Raw genomic sequence first — 20,579 nt, 5'->3', positions numbered from 1 at the left:
TGACACTCCAAGAAGACTGCACATGTTTTATGTGCCCCGTGGCACCATGCCAATGCGTTCCTCTTTAAGAGGCAGGGGAGAGAGGTTCGGTTAGACTGCAAATGGATGGAAAACTATTAGCCTAACCAAATTAAAAAGCTCTACTGTCCTCCTGAGGCTTTCCTATTATGTAAATGACTTGTATCCTTTGGTATAGGATGACCAGAAACTGCATTCTTAAAAGGCTCCTCCTCCTAAGAGGGACTTAATGTTCTTGTTGGCCTTGCATGTACCCAGTCAATTAACATGTTTGTGCTCTGTTGAGCTGTGATTTTGTTTCCTTTCCTTTAGCCTACACACTCTTATTTTCTCTCTGTATAGAAACAGTTCTTAGAATTTTCAAGGCTGAGGGGCGTAGGCACTGTTTGCACTGCTTATAAGGGATCTAAATAGAGAATGAACAAATGGCTACCCGGATTGCATCCCAAAGCTCCTAATTCTCAGTTCTAAATTTTTTGACAGAGGTGAGAAGTATGTCCAACTATGAGTTCACTGAGAACAGAAACATGTCTATTTTTTTTTTTCACAATACCCCCAGAATCCAGTTCAGCTTCATTAATGGATTAGCATTGGTTTGTAGACCCAGCACAAAGCTTTTTTACTAATGAACTATATAAAGGATATTACAAAAAGTTAAAGGGAATTTTTAAAGAGAACATTTATACTCCCTGGAACATAAACACAATGAGGACAGATATTTTGTCTGTTGTGTTGGCTGCTATAAACTTGTCACCTAAAAGTGCCTATTACATAGCAAGCACTAAACAAATATTGGTGTAATAACAAAAGGGATGCCCTGGGCCTAGAAATGGATACTTTCCAGCATCCTCTATTAAGACTATTATGGCTTGTGTTCTGGGGGTGGACATTTTGGAGGTTTGACATGGTGATTGCAACATTTTGGGTTGCTAACCTTTAATACCATATCACAGGCATTCCAATAGGTGCTGTATATCTAGGAATATTGTTTTGACAAAAATGATTTTGAATATGTTCAATGGAAAAAAGACTTTCTTTTAAAAGTGTGTTTTCCAAGATAAAGACTGAAGAAGCACCTGGGAGTTTTGTGAGTTTCAAAGGATACAATCCATATTAAAATTTACGAGGAAAAAGCAGATGTTCATAAATATCAGTTTCAAAACTGCGAAGTCTCTGAAGTCTGTACTTGGCCATTGCCATGCAGATCACTTCTCTGTTTCCCACACAATTAAGGATCAATTTTTCATTCACCACAAACACTACTAGCAAACAAAGTACTTAAAATAATACTTAAGGTTCCTTTATTTTTCCTGTTCTGAGACCAGAAAATTCTGTTTGTTGCATATAATCCACATTTTTCTTGGAAAAAAGTTACTTTAAAAGTTTCAGACAGATGGTAAACAACATTCCTGCGTTCAATTTCTGAAGCCAAAAGCAGGCTTACCTCTTCAGAGGATTTAGGTGTTGTGCTAAAGGATATCCATGGTAGTTGTATGAACTTTGAAGTTGGTGATAATAGCACACTTTGAATGGAAAGACAGATGAAACACATATAGTTTCCAATATTTGTGAAAAATCAAAGCAAAATAAATCACAAAACAGGTAAACACAAACCAACAACCAGTGATACCTAGATTTTGGAATTTTGACCTCTTCAATGTGCTTGGGTCAGTAGTTCTCTCTCCTACTTAACCTTCTTTACTCTTCTGGGTCCTGCAGCTTCCCCAGGCCTTGCTCAAGAATTGCTATATGGCTCCTATTTTTTTTAACAGGAGAACAAAAATAGATTTGCTTAGAGAATTACAAACTTTCTTTAAGGTAACTAGACTCCAGAAAAGTGGTAAAAATAACTTTATCTAACTCTAAGTCACTGTCTAAGTATTTTTCAGTTCTAATGGGATTGTGGCAGACAGACCCTAAGGTGACCTCCCAGCAATCTGACCAAGAATATGTCAAAGGGTATAGGATATCAATCCCACTGTTATTACACACACATACACACACACACACACACCCCTGTCTTGCTAGCAGATGCATAGGGAGACCCTCCTGCTGTGCTTGAAAGAAGCAAATTGCCACATTATGAACTGCAGGGACTATGGGTGGCCTTTAGATCTTAAAGGATCTTAAAGGAGGCCTTCAGCTCAGCCAGTAAGAGTTCAAAGTCATCAGTCCTACAACTGCAAAAAAATGATTCCTGCCAACAAACAGAATGAGTCTGAAAGCAGACCTCACCCATTTGAACCTCCAAATGAAAACAGAGCCCAGCCAACACCTTGATTGTAGCCCCGGGTCCCCTGAGTGGAGGACCCAGCTAAGTTACAACTGAAATCCTGACCCTCTGATACTGTGAGATAACAAGTATGTGTTGTTTTAAGTTGCTAGGTTTGTACTAATTTGTTATGCATTATTGAAAACTAATACTGAGATTCTGCCTTGAAAAGGAAGAAAAAGTGACATCCTTTTGCCCAATTCTCCATGAAAGTGATGATTCTACTTAGAGGAGTCACATTCTCCCAAGTACACTCCAAATCAGGTTTCAGCAAAACACACACACACAAAGTAAAACACAAAAGAATGCTGAAGTTCAAACTATTTTCATTGATGTAAAAAAAAAGGATACATATTCATAGTAGGCATGCACTAAGAAGGGTTTTCCTGATAAACATCATTTAATTCAAAAAGATTAAAACTCACTGGAGGAAAAAATAATATTTTTAAACATTTGGTTAAGTGAGCATTTCTCCAGTTTTAGAAAAAGAGTCATTAATGAGGGTAGGAATTTGGAAAACTCTATAATAAGTCTAAGTCAGGCAGCATAGAAAGATGCGAGAATATTTACAACATCATTTCACTGACAAATGACAGCATGAGTCAACGCAATGGATTTTGTAAAAGTGCATAGTGGCCTCTGGATTTTATAATGTGGTCTATGTACTTTGAGAGGGTACTGTGAAGCAATTTTCCAGAAATCAGTGAAAGCATACATCTGGAAGAACTTTGGGTTTTGGCACATTTAAATTCTGTCCTAAAGCTATTTGTGCACAGATACAAAACATAGGATTGCCTCATGTGCTCTGTGTGTCTGTGGTTAATAGGATCACTCTAGGCACATATTTCAAGTATGTTTTAAGAAATGTAAACAAGAATTTTTAAAAATTTCCAAATATTTTCACATAACAATAGTAAGTTTATGTTTTTATAGTTATTTCCTGTGCACATACTCTAATGATACGGATTCCAGGGTGTGAAATAAGCTTACTTAGGGAATATAATTAATGATTGATCTTTATATTGTCTTAAATATTATAGGCATAGTGTCTAGTAGGAAATGCTGTTTGTTGAATGAATAAACTAGCAAAAGAGACTTTAAGAATATCCAGCCACATTTTTAAAAACGTTTTTCAACTTGTGAAAAATATTACTATTGGATTCAATTTGTATAACACAGTATTCATAGCACCTGGTATCAGGAACCATGGATAAAAAGATGAAAGAGACACAGTCATCAGTCCAAGGAGGTGAGAAGGTAACTCATTGTGTCTGCAATATTCTTTACAGAGGAAACTGAATACAGCTTCATTTGTGTGAGGTGTGATTGTTACTAAGCTTCTTCTGGTGTGATGTTTTTGGCTCTCAACTGGATTAAAGCTCTTATCATGAAGACTGACTTCCATATTGTTTTGCAGCTTTTTAAAATACTTAGTATGGCACTTTGCCCATAGTAAATGTTCGAGTCATTATACATTTTTACTAACTGAAGCACATAGATCTTATCTCTAATTTATATCAACAGTAACACTTAGGTTTTCAATGTTCATGTCTATTCAACTATGACCATTAAGACTTTCCAGACTACATTTGTTAAAAAAATACATATATCTCTCTCTGTATCTATATCTATATCTATATCTGTATATCTGCATATCTATGGGTGTTACAGGAATTCATTTTATTTAACAAGTTTTTAGAATAAAGTGTTCATAATTGAAGAATGATGTTTGTCTTAATTCATCAGTAGTATGTTGACTACTTGTTCTCAAGACCACCAGCATTTTCAGATTGTCTGTTCAGAGTTCTCGCTATGTTGCCCAGGCTAGTCTTAGATGTTTGGGCTCAAACAGTCTTTCCACCTCAGCCTCCCAGAGTGCTGTGATTAAAAGTCCTGAGCCACTGCACCCCATCTGCATTTTTACACAAGCTCCCCAAGTTGCTCTGGTGTGCACTGACTATAAAATTAATCCTGTATCCTTCAAAGCACTTGTGGGGATGGCTGATCTGTGTCCACTGATTGGTATTTGAGGAATTTGTCAATCTCCATGTGCATATGCTCATTCTTTTCCACAATAGTTTGGTTTCAAGGGGTCAAGCATGGTGGCTCAAACCTGTAATTCCAGCACTTTGGGAGGCCAAGGTGGGTAGATCACTTGAGGTCAGGGGTTGGAGATCAGCCTGGTCAGCACGGTGAAACCTCGTTTCTACTAAAAATACAGAAATTAGCTGGACGTGGTGGCAGGCACCTGTCATCCTAGCTACTTGGGAGGCTGAGGCACGAGAATTGCTTGAATGTGGGAGGCAGAGGTTGCAGTGAGCCGAGATCCCACCACTGCACTGCAGCCTGGGCAACAGAGTGAGACCTAAAAAAGAAGAAAAAAGAGGCCAGGCGCGGTGGCTCATGCCTGTAATCCCAGCACTTTGGGAGGCGGAGGTGGGTGGATCACAAGGTCAGGAGTTCAAGATCAGCCTGGCCAAGATGATGAAACCCCGTCTCTACTAAAAAAAAAAAAAAAAAAAAAAAGCTACAAAAATTAGCCAGGCGTGGTGGCAAGTGCCTATAATGCCAGCTACTCGGGAGGCTGAGGTAGGAGAATCGCTTGAACCCAAAAGGCGGAGGTTGCGGTGAGCCAAGATTGTGCCATTACACTCCAGCCTGGGCAATGAGAGCAAAACTCCATTTCAAAAAAATAAAGAAACAAAAGAAAAAAGTTTCTTTTCATATGACAAAACAGGTAGTCTGGTCTTAAGGAGCAAAGTTTTCATTTTTAAACATCAGAGACATTATTATTCCAAATTGTGCAATATGGCAAGAAGCGACGAGGGGTGAAAATTGAACTCATTGGGCCCAATTTGAAACTTGGCAGAAGGCTGAGGTGGGTGGAGAGGGAGGTGGGCCATGGGGAAGCAGACTCTAAGCAGAGGCAGTGGGGTACTGATGTGGAAAGACTCATAGTGCATTTCAGTATTCTGCATGACTGCCACGCATGTGCTATGTCCCATTGGCTCTCATATTTCTATGCCTAACTAGTAAGGGAACTCGAGGTATACATGACTATATGAGGCCAATGTGGCAAACTCCTCACTATCACTACAGATCACTAAATAAACTTATATTTCTATTCTTTGAGTCCCTATGTGTTGGGAAGAACTGAATTTCTTCCTGGAAAATCATGGCAATTCTATGGGTCTGGCTCCAAGTGGCTAGAAGAAAACACTATGTTTGATTCATTTCAGAGAGAAGCTCTGAAGAATAATTTAAGAACTAACAAATATGATAAAATAAAAAAAGTCAAATTCACCAAAATCACACTCATCTAAAAATCATGAAAAAGTAATCTGACTACAGGATATTGGCAGTTAACATGACAAGAATTTAAGTAAAGCGGTTTATGAAAAATCTAATGGAAGTGTATGAGTTGAGTAGAAAATAAAGGTGGCAAATTGCATGAAGCTATATAACAAGTTTTATAAATGCTCGATAAAACCACAATTATCTTTTTACAAATCCAATTTCTTTGAAACTTCAGATCATTAAAACCAGCAAATTATTAAAGGGAGAGCAAGGCCAAAACACTACCAATGTTCAAAAGGTCAAGAAAACTTTAACATTTTTACAGTGGTTCAGCAGTAAAATGTAATTACAGAACTTTCAGCAATTAGTGTCAGCACTTACATATTCTCCTTTCATGGTGCAAAGCAAAGAATTGCAGTGATGTTGTTTTTCTAATTGATTACGGCCACCTACATTAAACAAATATTTAGTACTATTTGTTAAGTCTATTATATGGCACTATACTACAGAGGATGCTGATGTTAAAGAACTAATTTGGAGAGGCTTTTATTTTCTTTCTTTTGAAATCAGATAGCAAGAAAACCATGCTCCTAGCCACATAGGTTATTTTGCTGAAGGCGAGGTGTTTCTCTTATTCTTATAATTTTGTTTTTTTCCTTTATCCCTGATACCACTTTAATTCTCAGACTGTTTCTCCAACCTCCCCTTTATATAAGTACTCACCTTTTGGGTTTGATACATGTCTTGGAACAGATATGTATTCTTGAAAAATATGTAGCAATGTTTATTTTTCATTTTTGCAAATAATGTTATGCTGTGAACCCTATTTGGTTTCTTGTTTATTTCACTCAATATCTCTACATGATATTGTATGTGTATTTAGCCAACTGTTGCTTCTACAACTGCACAGTGATTTAATGGTGTGCATCCACCACCCACCACATTTTACCTAACCATTTCCCTAGTGTGGGCACCAAGGGTGCCCCCACCTCTGCATTTATACAACGATGTAACTATGGAATATTCTTATACATGTTCCCTGGTGGATGTGAGCAAAAATTTTTCTGTGATAATCACTCAGGAGTGGAATTGCTGTGTCATAGTGTATTAGTGTAGGGCTGTGAAAATATTTTTGTGTTTCTGCACAGTTAGGGCTTTTTGAACAAATTTTACTGAAACTTGAGACCTGGGCTAAAAAAACAAGCTTTAGAAGTAAATTTATGACTAATTAGAAAGTGAAAGACCATCTAGAGAGATTTATTTTCCCAGAGGTATGTTTACATTTTAAGGTGGGGATGAGACCAGGATACTGGGGCTTTGGTTGTCAGGTTGAAGACATTAGTCTTCTCTTCGTCCTGGAGGGATTTATTTACATTCTAAAGGGTAAAAGTAAGAACCCAGACCCCGTCCCAAGGAGTAAAGATTTTTGTTCCCTCCTGTCAGGGACAGCTGTTCCACTCCCTGCGTAAACACTCAAATTCATTGTCAAGGTTCCTTGCCTACAGTACAGACCTTAGGATGTGTAAGATGACATCTGGTTCTCATCAAGTTGCCCCAGGGTTAATAACTGAGGCAAAAGGAAACTTAGGAGGTTATTTGTTGCTAAGTAAATAATTGCCCCAGAAACCTTGTTTGCATGATACATTAAAAATTTAACATTATTCATATCCTAAATTTCACTAGGTTCTGCCAACTTGCTTTTCAAGCTACTCAGGAGGCTGAGATAGAAGGATCACTTAAACCCAGGACTTTGTGGCGGCAGTGAGCTATGATGGTGCCACTGCACTCCAGTCTGGGCAACAGAGCAAGACCCCATCTTGAAAAAAGAAAAAAAAAGTTTCATTTTGTTGAATGTTTACTACTTTGAATAGTTACAGAGGAAATAAAACTGACTCTACTATGAACTTAGAGAGAAGGTATTTCTTCCCATGATGCTGGAATTTTAAATGTCTCCATTTAGTCACTTCACACGGCAGAGAGCTAAGCACTGGTGAAGTAATAGTGATGGAGGCAGTTGTAAGACAGTTGAACCACCCCTCAGTAGAGAACTGGATAAAGTAAATTATGCTTGGCCAGGCACAGTGGCTCATGCCTGTAATCCTAGCATGTTGGGAGGCCGAGGCAGGCAGATCACTTGAGCTCCGGAGTTGGAGACCAGCCTGGCCAAAATGGTGAAACCCCGTCTTTACTAAAAATTTAAAAATTAGCTGGATGTGGTGGCACGTGCCTGTCATCCCAGCTACCCAGGAGGCTGAGGCTGGAGAATCGCTTGAACCTGGGAGGCAGAGGTTGCAGTGAGCCGAGAATCAGGTCACCACACTCCAGTCTGGGCAACAGAGTGAGACTCCATCTCAAAAAAGAAAAGTAAATTATGGTCTATTTACATGTGGAAAATTTTATAGATGCTGAAATGAACGAGCTAGCTTTACATGTATGAATAGATATATTTAAAAAACATAACATTAAGTGCAGAAATCACATTGCAAAAGATATGTGCCATCTGATAACATTTAGGTAAAAGTTTGAAACAACAGTACAAAAACATTCATAGAAATAATACACACCAACCTCAGGAGAATATTTTCAAGTTTCTTTTTGTAAAGGGAGATATTTGATTCAAATATGGAAGAAATATAAAAATCTATCTGTGGCAGGACTGGATATCATATTTCTGTACTTTTCTGAATTTATGAGTGTTTCATAATTTGATGAAAAGTAAAAATGAGGCAGAGAACACAGTTGAGTGAAGCAAAGAGACTAGCAAGGGTCAGAATCTGTGAGGAAGAAAGGTTCTGTGTGTGCGTGTGTGTGTGTGTGTGTGGACTTTCTTGGTACCCCTCAAACTCCCTGTAGAGGAGTCTCCTTTTGCCTGTGTGAGGCTGGCCTTGGTGGTGAAAGTCTTTCTCCTTTCTCTTGTTAGAAGGCTCCATGTTACAGTTTCTTTTAACTTTTAGCTCTTCAAACTTGCAGATAAAGAAACAGGTCTAATATACTAAGTGTTTGAAATATGTTCTATTTTGTTTTAGAAAACCAAACAAAACAAAGCATGCTGACAGCAAGCTGTATCTTAGGGAATTATTACAGCATGGGCTAAGTGACAGAGAGGATACTTTGAAATAAGAGTTTTTCTGCTGAGTGGTACAGAATGAAGAATATAGGTTTTGGAGTCAGAAGATCAGAGTTTGAGCCCTGCCACTGCCATTCACTGGCAGTTCTTGGGAAAATATTTTAATTTCTCTTTGCTTTTAATGCACTCCTCAAAGTGTAAAATGACTTTGATTCCTAACCTGTCTCTTTCAGCGACTTTTTGCCACAATCAATTAATGGATAATTGCCCTACTTTGTAAACTGGAGAAATAATAAAAAGTAGTGATAATGGTCGAGCACAGTGGCTCACACCTGTAATCCCAGCATATTGGGAGGCTGAGGTGGGCAGATTGCTTGGGTTCAGGAATTTTGAGACCAGTCTGGGCAACATAGTGAGACCCCATCTAAAAAAAAAGTAGTGATAATGACGATAATTCAAATCAAGCAAAATGAGAAGCTCCTTTTTATGCATGTAAAATATAGTGTTTTTTGTCTCTCAGCTAGATAAATATATAAATCTTACTGAAATGAATGACTTCTTTAAGAAACACTAATGCTAGGTGCCTGAGAAACATATTTAGTTTTCTAAAATCAGGTAACATATTTACCTGTCTGTTTTTGTTAGTTTGTCGTCAAACCTAGGAGCACTGGATTTAGTGAGATGCAAACATAAAGAGATGTAATGCAATGTGGACATGAACATTTCAAAGGGGAATAATGACATGCACATGCTTGATGAGGCCATAATGAGATGTACAAACAAATGCACAGAAAAATGTGCATGAGTAATGGTGCAATGAGATGCATAAATAGATGAGTGTAATGATAAAGGCATGGGGTGTGTAATGTGATTTAAAAATGGGAGCATTAAATGGGAGGGTGGAAAGGGCAGGTTGTGGTAGATAAGAAGCAGAGAGAAAGAATGCAGTACTAAGCATGAATGGAGGAGCTAATAACATGTGCATGATGAGGATGAGATGAGATAGAAATGGGATGGCATAATGAAGTTCACAGATGGAGGGGTGTAATGAGTTGTGTAGAAAGGAATAAGCATAAAAGGAAGGATTTAATATGATGAAGAAAGAAATAGGCATAAGAAGATGCGAAGACTGAAAGGAGGAGCAGCAAAAAGGGACATAAGTGAAGAGACAGGAAATAACAAGGTGGGCCAATGGAGCACTCTAATGAGGATGAAATGAAAAGGCGCAATGATGTGTGCCCATTCAGGGAATAATTAGACACACACATAGGATGATAATGAGGTACCTGGGCCTTAATCAGACATAGACCATAGCACTCAGTTCTTACTGAGGAGGCAAAAAATTGAAAAAAATTCAGGGCAGAGCCACAGAGATATCTACACCCAGAAAAGAGAAGACGAAACGGGTGATTTGGCTCCAGCCTTGTAGTTTATGAAGTAATAGTTTTATAGCTGCACTTACTCTGTTCCAAGTGCTCTGCTAGGTGTTGAACTAAATGAATCATCTCATTTTACCTTCTTAACAACCCTATGAGGGAGGTGGATTCTTTCCCAGTTATAGATGAAGAAATCAAGCTGTGGTGAGGTTAATGACTTGCCCAGTTCCCAGATCATGTCTGTGGTAGAGATGTGACTCAAACTATGTCAGTTGGATCTCAGTTGCCTTTGCCTCTGTTTTGATGTTTTATCAGAGGAGGCTGTGGGACCTTCTGCCCCAGAACTACCAGGATAACTTGTCAAAGATGTAGAGTGACAGGACTATCCCAGCGAATATGATTTGCAAAATCTGCAGAACCCCTAGGAATTTGCATTTTTAACAAGCACCCCAGGGACTCTTGCATAAACTAGGTCTGAGAACTACTGCACGAAATCAGCACTAGAGTGTGTGGTGGTCTAAGGCTACTCTCAGTTCTAGCAAAAGACTATAAAGAAAGGGGATTGCATGCAGCATGAGGACTTTGGGTTGGTTACAAAGTAGACTGTCCATTGGCAGAAGAAATTACCAGATCCAGAAATGAGGCATCAAACCCAAAATTGCATTGAATGTAGGATAAAACTATAAAAAATATGGAACCTAATTAGATTTTAGGAAATAGTTTTTTTTTTTTTTTTACTGAATTAAAAACAAAAAAACATAGAAATTACTCCATATTCATGGAATCCCTAAGGGGGAAAGGGTAATATGTCCCTACAACCAAAATTTTTGCCAATCCACATGCAACTTTCAGGATTATAAAATTAAAAGCTGATAATGTCACCGATTGTTCTCTTTCTTGGTATGTCTAGTATTGAGATATCTAAATTGCTATGATTTTTTAAGGACAAAACCAGAATTTATATTTTGAAATGAGTGTTAAGCGTGCATGACTACTTGCATTTTAGTGACACAGCTTCCACTCAAAACCTTTTTAGATACGTCTTTTGGAATTGTTTGCAGTGTATATTTGTGAGTCACACAAGAAAATAGTGTTCATTATTTTAGTGAAAACCTAGCTTTTAACTTGGAAATTTTTTATTCAGTTTGAGCAGTCTCTTTTGATAGTACACATGGGTTCAGACAAATGTTGGGCTATTTGTGAAAACAAAAGTCATTCTCAAAAAATGAAACCGGGCCAAACGCCGTGGCTCACACATATAATCCCAGACTTTGGGCAGCTGAGGTGGGTGGATCACTTGAGTCCAGGAATTTGAGACCAGCCTGGGCAACATGACGAAACCCTGTCTCTACAAAAAAATACAAAAATGAGCTAGATGTGGTGTTGGGCACCTATAGTGCCAGCTACTAGAGAGGCTGAGGTAAGAGGATTGATTGAGCCTGGGACGTCGAGGCTGCAGTGAGACGTCATTGTGCCACTGCACTCCAGCCTGGGCAACAGAGTGAGGCCCTGTCTCAAGAAGAAAAAAAGAAGGAAACTTTAATCATGACTGAGAATATAGTCTCAAAACATTTACTGAGTAGCTGCTCTGCCTCAGGCCATGATGCCATGATAGGTGCTGGGACATGCAGACATTAATGGGAAGAGCCTGATCCCCCAGCCTATGAGAGGCTGAAAAGCATTAAAATCAAATGGTTTTGTTGTTGTTGACATCTTTATTTACATCTGCGAAAGGTTATGGGAATGTGGCTGAGGGAGTCATTCATTTTGTTTGGAGGGGTCTTGCAGAGGAGGTGCAATAGTACCAGCTACTGTTTATTGAGCTCTTACTATACGGCAATCACGGCTCCACGGACTTTACATGTGTTATATCTTTTGAATCTCATAACATCCCTGTGAAGTGTTTACTGCCATTTTCTGCACTTTGCAGGTAAAGAAGGTGAGGCACAGAGGAGTCAGATAAAAGCGCTGGTAAGTAGGTGGTGGAGGCAGAATTCAAACCCCGATCATGAGTTTCTGGTTACCACACTTTCTTCTTGTACAAAAAGAGGTGTTATTTATTCTAATAGTATAGTGCCCAGTGTTTGTGGGCATTCACACAATATCCATGATAGCAGCAAAAGAAAAAGAAAAGGATTTTACTCATGCACTGATTATTTAAGAAAAGAACCCAACCACTATTAGATTAGAACAGACATTGCAGAGGGATTGCATACCTCTGTTCCCCCAGGAATAGAGTTATTTCGTTAACTATTTTCTAAAGGTTTTACTTTTTTTTTTTTTTTTTTTTTTTAATTTCCTTGACTGATGCAGAACATCTGGCTAACTGTGAAGGAATGTTCACGACAGCAGTAAAATTGACATGCTTCATTATAGGACAGTCTGGCTCGTGAAATATGAAAGAAATAAAATACATGTGATAAACCAGAATTTCAACTAAACTGACAAAACATTTCTATGCCAATTTAAATTTGTTAAAAAAGCATATGTACAGTATAAGTACAGTGTCTATGGACAGTGGTTAGGGAGGTATGAATAGTGTATGTTAATTAGCCAAGAGTAAAGGTAATAGTTTTCTAAAGGAGATAAGAGGATTAAAAAGAAAGACTATAAAACAACAGACCAGTGTATAACAATGAAAAGAAATCTGCTTCTTAATAATAAATAGAACTGTCACTTAAGTTCAATGCATTTACAAAATCATATGCAATCACTTAATATAATGGGTTGTGTGTACAGAATTGTTTAAATGAGGGGCCCTGATGTATATCTGTTAAGGGAAAGAAATGAATCCAAATGAAGGTAGAAATAGTATTTAGGGAGGCAAAGTTTAGAATTTGGCTGAACTTCCAAACTCAGTGGTCCTAAGGCATCAATAAAAGTCATGCTTGTAAAAAGACATGCCATTTCTCTCAAGAACTCTTCATGTGTGAACCTCTCCTCTTATGTTAGTCATATTAATCCCAGATGAACTATCGTGGCTCTGGTGGAGGAGTGTGAGTCTACTGATACTACATAAACTGTGATAAAAATCCATCTTGTGCTTAAGCTGAAAATTCTGGTGTTACCTAGCATTGCAAGCCTTATCCACGGAGCATACTGTAAACATAGCCATGGTCAGTTAACTTCATCTTGCCCTAGTGGGTGTTGTCCTAACTTTGGCAAGTTGCTTGGTGGGTGTACTTGTTCTGTTTTTTCAAGGCGAAGAGTAGAGTGTGTACTGGGGCTATGAGGAGAAGCAGAGGGTTCCTATAAAGAGAAACTCAGCACAAATCCATCATTTTCTTCACTCGGGAGATAACCATTTTTTATTTCTGGTCTCTAAAGACCATGTTTCTGTTTCTCAAATTGGTTTTCTCATGAATGGATGCTTCCCTTTCAGCATTTAAAATTTTATTCTTTTGATGTGCATCTTTACCCTCCATCTTCTCAAATCCAGATCTTGAAACATTTCAGTATTTTACTACCACTCAACCAAGAGACAAAAATCCAAGCCTGGATGAATTCCATCATAGCATCATAGATTGAAGCTGGAGAAAATCAGATCTCTGCTTTACTTCAGATCCATAACCTTAGGTCCCATATGGATGCTCCTCATTGCCTGACCATCCCATCGTATTTCTCTGGGAAGCTCATGCTCCCTTCTCTGAGCCTTTCATTTCAAACCTTCTCTTTCTCAAATACCTACCTCCCACTCCTTCCTCTCTCCACCTCACTTTCAGCTGATGGCCTCACCTCTTATTTTACTGAAAAAAAATTAAAAGCTATTAAAAAGGATGCATTCTTCTTTTCACCATCAAATCTACTAATTGATCTGGTTCTGTATATAACCACCTCTTCTCTCGTCTGTTTCATCAGTCTCAACCTCTCTATTGCATCATCCCAGCAATTTACAAACAGGCTCTGAAGGCTTCCGTTTTTACTCATCTCTACAGTCCCTCCACTTACCAATCCGTTCAGCACCAAACTGCTTAAAACAGCTCTCTACACATGCTATGCTTCCTTCTTTACTCTTTCCTTCTTGTTCCTCCACCTACTTCTGTTCGTACCTTGCCCTTAAAACTCTATTAAAACTGCTCTTTCCATGTTGCCCTGTTGAATGGACACTTATCTTGATTTGGCTACCAAATCACATACAATTCCTTTCTCTCTCCTTCTTGGACACTCTCTTGATATCTGTGATGCCTTCTACACTTTCCAAGGTTCTTTTGTTTCTTGGCTGCTCTCTGGATGCAATCCGGAACTTGGACCATTTCCTCTCTAAACTCTCTTCCTAGATTGCTTCAGTCTTCTCATGGTTTTCATCATCTGTATGCTGATGATGTCCCAATCTATATTCCTGGCCTAAGTCCTTTCACAGTTGGATATCCAACTGTCTAAAAGACAATTCCACTGGGACATCTTGCAGGTGGATGAAAATTCAGATTCAAATGTCTGAAAGCCTTGTGTCCCAGCTCCCACCTTCATTCACTTGCCCCTCCCCAGAGCTCATTTTCTCCCAGTTTTATCCACCTTAATAAATGATACTGCCATGCCAGAAACTTGACATCAGCTTTGATTCCTCACTTCCCCTCACACTTACATGCCATTCATTAGCTTGTTATGTCACTTTTACCTCCAAAAGTTATATTGAATGCGTCATTAACTTCCATCCTTACCAGGATCAAGGATCATACAAGTTTAAGCTACTCTCCTCTCACCTGGATTAGCAATAGTCTCTTTTGTGATCTCCTTAATTTTACTTTTGTCCCTTTCCAATCTATTCCCCACACAGCAGACTGAGCGATCTTTTAAAAAACCAGGTGGTTGCAATGGACTGAAGGCTCATGTTTCCTTACCACCACCAAATTCATACATTGAAATCCTATCCCCCAAGGTGATACCATTGGGAGGGGAGGCCTTTGGGAGGTATTAAGTCTTGGGGATGGAGTCCTTATAAATGGGATTAGTGCCTTATTAAAGAGGCCCAAGAGAGACCACTTGTCCTTTCAGCCACATGAGGACACAGCATTTGGGCAACATCCATAAGCCAGAAAGTGGGCTCACACTAGACACTGAATCTGCCTGATCTCGGGCTTCCCAGCCTCCAGAACTGTAAGCAACATTTTCGTTGTTTATAAGCACCCAGTTAATAGTATTTTGTTATAGCAGCCCAAATGGACAAAGAAACTGAACTAAGGACAGCTGCTCAAAACTCTTCCGTGGCTTTCCATAGACTGCAATACAATCTAAGCTCCTTGCCATGGTCTCAAAGGCCAGGACAGAATTCCCCAGACTAACTCTATAGTCTCCACTCTCCCCTTTGTTCACTGACTCCACCAATGCTGTGAAAGGGGAATGTGCTCACTTTTGCGTAGGTGTGACTATCCACTGTGATATAGGAGGAAGAAAATATTAGAACTTTCATTTCTATTTATTTTTCATCTCGACCTTTAAAATTTCTATTTTTCAATGTTTTATAGTGAAATAACAAGTATGTAAAATAATGTATGTATATAGTTTAAAGGTAAATAAATATGCACATATTGAAGGTACTTGCTCAGAAATTTTTTTTGATGGGATGTGTGACTTATATTTGAAGAGAATGCTCTAATACACCAAAGCTTTTCCTTTCTCTCGTATTCTTCCTTTTTTGTTTTTATTTTTTGGTTTCAAGGCCTTTGTGCAAATTGTTCTCATTGCCAGGAAAACTTGTCTGATGTCTGCTCAGAGAAGCCTTCCTTTAACATCCAACAAATGCTCATTTTCTTTAGGCATTATCTTTTATAGTCTCTATCAGTGTGGAATTGTGTATTTGTTTCTTAGTGTATTGCTTGTTTCCATCAGGGCAGGGATCATGATAGTTTATGTTTAGTGTCTGCACAGTGGTTGGTATACAGCAGGCATTTTGCAGAAAATATTTTTGACTGAATACATGAACTTAAGAGTCATATTTACCATGATTTTGCTGTGATTATATTGTCTCCTCCATGTTATTTCTCATGTCATTCTTTCTATATGGAACTATTTTTCTCTTTAAAGATAAAAAAAAAAAAAAAAAAGCCTCTGAACTCTGTATTTCAATTTCTACCACTTTCCAACCAGCTCCTTCCCTGAGCAAAGAGTGTCCCAGACATTTGCCTCTGCATCCACATTCCACCTTCAATCTGCCCTCCAGGTCCTTCCATGATTTGCAGTCTTCACTGAGTTTTCCCCTCAATCACTGGATTAACCCCTGGACCTGGCTTCCTAGGGTAGACTCTTATTCACATTTTCTGTTTATCTTCTTACCTCACCTTTGCCACTTAGAAACTGCCTATCAGATTTTTCTGGTTCTGAGTTCATAGCCTAAAAGCCTAGAATCCTCCACCCCGATCTGGGGTTCTGAAATCCCAAACCCCATACCCTTCTAGCTTGCCCTGAAAGGAAGGTTCTCTCAAACATATATTCATACGGCTCTCCTGGAGACTGACCTTCCACAGCACTTGTCATTTCCATCACACATGTAGACTTAAATTTCTCATAAGACTTTGAACCGTTATATCTTATATATAATAAGCCCACCTTTTATTTGCTTACTTATGCATTTATGTATTCAAGCACATTAACACTTTAACCCAAAACACTAGATCTAAGCCTGTGGGAGCATCAGAAAGTCTCCTTGGGTTCCACCCAGAATTAGTGTTTTAGTTTTATTTATGCCTTGACACTCCTGTCAATTATCCTGGGAACTATTAAGTGTGTTTGTAGCAATGTGGACTGAAAACACATCACCAAATGTTAGCCAGATGGGGCACATTTAATTTCAGCAGTAAATGTAGTTTATTTTATTTTTTCTGTAAGGGACATAGTTTTGAGATCCCATTTCTACAGCATATGACATTTCCCTATGCTTTGGTAACTGGAACATATGTGTTAATAAAGGCTTTTTCTTCCTGAAATTCTGGCCCTTTAGCAATCCTCCAATCAACTTTGTCAACTCTCTGGTCCTCTGATAATCAGAGTGCCATTCCCTCTGAAGTGTTGGGCAGCACACGCACTGAAATGAAATTATTTATAGTAATTTCTACTTACTCCATGGGGGTCTTTCTCATTTCTTCAATAAATCAACTACTTTTCCACCATCTTTCTAAAATCCTTATTTTATAATGGAAATTAATTGTCTTAGAATCTATTTTTCTTCAAGTAAACTGCTCATTTACATAAGGCAATATAACTTAAAGTAATATTTTTTCCTTGATTATAAAAGAAATATATAGAGAAAAATAAGAAAATGCTAATCCCACCAACCAGAGCTACATCATTAACATTTTATTATATTTCCTTTTGGTTGTTTTAATGGGCAATCCTCCAAATAATATTCTTTATAAAAATAATTTTGTACCCTGAAATATGGTATTTACCATAAATGTGTTTCATATCATTAAACATGTCTCATAAACATTACTTTCCATGATTTGTTACTATTTTTTGTTCTCTCAGCAGAGACAGCCAGGAAATAATTCTCTCTCTGTGTCGTTATCTATCTATCTATCTATCTATCTATCTATCTATCTATCTATCTACCTACCTATTTCTCTATTTCAGCATCTATCTGTCTTAAAAATATTCTTTTACCTGGATTCAGGACTAGACCTACAAAAATATTCTTTTATATGGATGTATAATAATTTCATTCTCCTATCTTTAGACATTTAGGCTATTTACAAATCCCTCTGCAATACTTTTTGTGTTTGTTTATCTTAAGTTTTGTACACGTTTCAGATTACTTCTTTAGAACAGATTCCTAGAAGTGGAATCACTGTGTGAAAGGACAAGAATATTTTTAAGACTCTTGAACTGCATTGCTAAACTGCTTTGTAGAAATGTTGAAATAATTTACACTTCAACTTAGAAACATGTGAGTGCCTTAACTCTCTTGCTCAAGGCAGCACTGATTATTGTATTTTAAAAAATGTGTTAAAAAGGGTAACTTATTTTAACTTTGACTACTTTGCCTACCAATGAGGTTGAATATCTTTTATGGACTGAGTCTCCTAAGTATTTGCTCATGTTCTTCGCTCATTGATTATTGATTTCCATGAACTTACAGTAGTAGCTTAAGGATGTTAAACTTTGTTTTTCATGCTTGTTACAAATATTTTCATTTAAAATTTGTGTGCATAAAAGGTTTTGCTCTTTACAGACTTTATATTTTATGTAGTCAAACCTATCAATTCTTTACTCTTTGACATTAGTTATAGGTTAAATTAAATTTAAAAAACAAAGACAGAAAAGCATCTACAAAAATACTTTAACAAATACCCATGTACCTGCCAGCCAGACTTAACAAGTGCTAATATTTGTTAAGTTAATAAATGCTTCCGGTTATTTAAAAATAAAATTACAGATGAAATTGAGATCGCCTTAATTCCCTTCCCCAGTAACATTTTCCTCCTTCCTTTGCTCACTTTCTCCTTACCCAAAGGCAACCTCATCATAAATTTGGTATAACTCTAAATGTAGTGTATTTTTATCATAAGTGTAGTATGTGTTATAAACAATGCATAACACTGCTTGGTGTGTTTTAAAAATTTATACAATAAAATTTATGCTATCATAGTATTCATATCATAGTTTTGCAACTTGCTTATTAAAACTCAATATCATATTTTCAAGATTTATCCCATGCTATTACATATAGGTATAATTAATTCATTTTACCTGCCTGTGTAATATGACTATACCACAATATTGTTTTTCCACATTCCTCTATCAAGGGACATTTGGGTTGCTCCTGAATTTTTGCTGCACAAAATGCTTCAGTTAGTATTTCTGTACATGTTTTCTGATGCACTTATGTAAGAGTTCATCTAGAGATAGAACTGCAGAAAAATAAGGCACATGAAATTATAATATAACCATTAATTGTATTATAAAGAGCAAATTGCTCTTTAAGAAGTCTGTAAATGAAAATTTGTGGGTTTTGGTTATATGGATGAATGAAGTCTGAGATTTTAGTGCACCCTTCATCTAAGTAATGTACACTGTACCTGATACGTAGATTTTTTAGCTTCCGAGTCTCCTATATCCATCACACCATTCTGTATGCCTTTACATACTCATAGCTTAGCTCCCACTTACAAGTGAGAATATATAGTATTTGGTTTTTTTATTTCTGACTTACTTCACTTTGAATAATGGCCTCCTGCTCCATCCAAGTTGCCGCAAAAGACATTATTTTGTCTTTTTCATAGCTGAGTAGTATTAGCACATTTCATATACTGTAATATAAAAATCTTGTATTTAAACATTTTTATGATCAGCTTTAAAGGGAATTAAGACTTCAGAAAGAAAGTTACTCACCCATCTTAATAGTAATCTAGCTTTCATTTTTGAGTCTAATTAATGTCTAATACATACATATGTATATATGTGTGTGTTCTTAAGTGTTCTTTTTTCTAAACAGGTATACCTATTTTACTTCCATCAAGAGTGTGTGAACATTCCCACTTTTTCACATCTTTGCCGAGACTTGTGTTGTCACAGTTTTTCTTATCCTGGAGTTAAAAAGATAACTTTTGATATTTTATTCTAATTGTTATAAGATTTCATTGATTACATTTAAGCCTTTAATTTATGTTGAGTTAATTGATCTATATGGTGTCTGTGAAGGATCTACTTTTATCTTTTCAGCTTGGAAAAGTTACATGTCCTTACATTATTTAAAACATATTTTACTTTCTCTTCACTGATTTGTAATCCCCTTCTATCACCTACCAGGCTTTCATATATGATTGGGACTGTTTCAGGGCTCTTTATTATTTACCATTAATTTATCCCTGTGGCAATAATCACATGAGTTTTCTTTTTCTCTCGCATAAAAATTTCCTCCCCCACAGTCTTTCTTAAGATTTTGTTTATTCTAAATTTAAGACCAGTTTGTCAAACTCCATGAGAAAATCTGTTGCCATTAGGATTGGTTATGAAATTGTACTTACATTTTAATTTGGGAGAAAATTTTCATTTATATGATAATGGTTGTTTTTGACCATGAAAAGGTCATCTCTTTTCATTAATTCATGTCCTTAAATTTTTTTCATTAATATTAAAAATTTTTTATCATTAAAGAATTTCACAGTTTTTCTTATATTTATTCTTAGGTCCTTTAGAGTCTTTACTGCTATTATAGATGGCATGCTTTTCTACATTTTCTATTTAGTTATTACTCATATATAGATTTGTTATTGATTTTATATGTTGATCTTAAATAACTTTATGGATCTTTTGTATAAGTTCTAAAGGTTAGATTCTTTTGAACTTTCTACACAAATAATCTTATTGTCTATAAATAATTTATCTTTCTCTCATTCTCCCTCTCAGCTCTATCTCTTTCTCTTTCTGGTTTATTCTGCTTTAATCCTTATACTTATCTGCTTTTGTCTCCCTGCATTGGGTAGGATCACTGTAAAATGCTAAATTTTGAAGGTGATGACAGGTATCCTTGTTTAAGTTCTAATTATAGCAAATACCTTTACATTTTTTTCTATATGTATAAATTTAGCTCTAGGATTTTGACATCATGCTCTTT

The 20,579-nt window shown here is 37.1% G+C and overlaps 1 protein-coding gene and 1 long non-coding RNA gene across 4 annotated transcripts in view; one reads left to right on the top strand and one right to left on the bottom strand.

Moving 5' to 3' along the window:
- VEPH1 (ventricular zone expressed PH domain containing 1) overlaps positions 1-20,579 on the bottom strand; it is a 232,380-nt gene that overhangs the window by 22,550 nt on the left and 189,251 nt on the right. The gene's annotated exons all lie outside the window — the stretch shown is intronic.
- Positions 1-20,579, top strand: part of LOC111550116 — an 89,606-nt gene that overhangs the window by 2,961 nt on the left and 66,066 nt on the right. The window contains exon 2 of the long non-coding RNA XR_002733927.1: positions 11,961-12,001. This is a non-coding gene — a long non-coding RNA (uncharacterized LOC111550116). The remainder of the gene's footprint in view (positions 1-11,960; positions 12,002-20,579) is intronic.

The sequence above is a fragment of the Piliocolobus tephrosceles genome, chromosome 2 (assembly GCF_002776525.5).
Source record: "Piliocolobus tephrosceles isolate RC106 chromosome 2, ASM277652v3, whole genome shotgun sequence".
Lineage (NCBI taxonomy): Eukaryota > Metazoa > Chordata > Mammalia > Primates > Cercopithecidae > Piliocolobus > Piliocolobus tephrosceles.
Note: the sequence above shows the minus strand (reverse complement) of the source record. Positions and strands in the feature narration are given on the sequence as shown.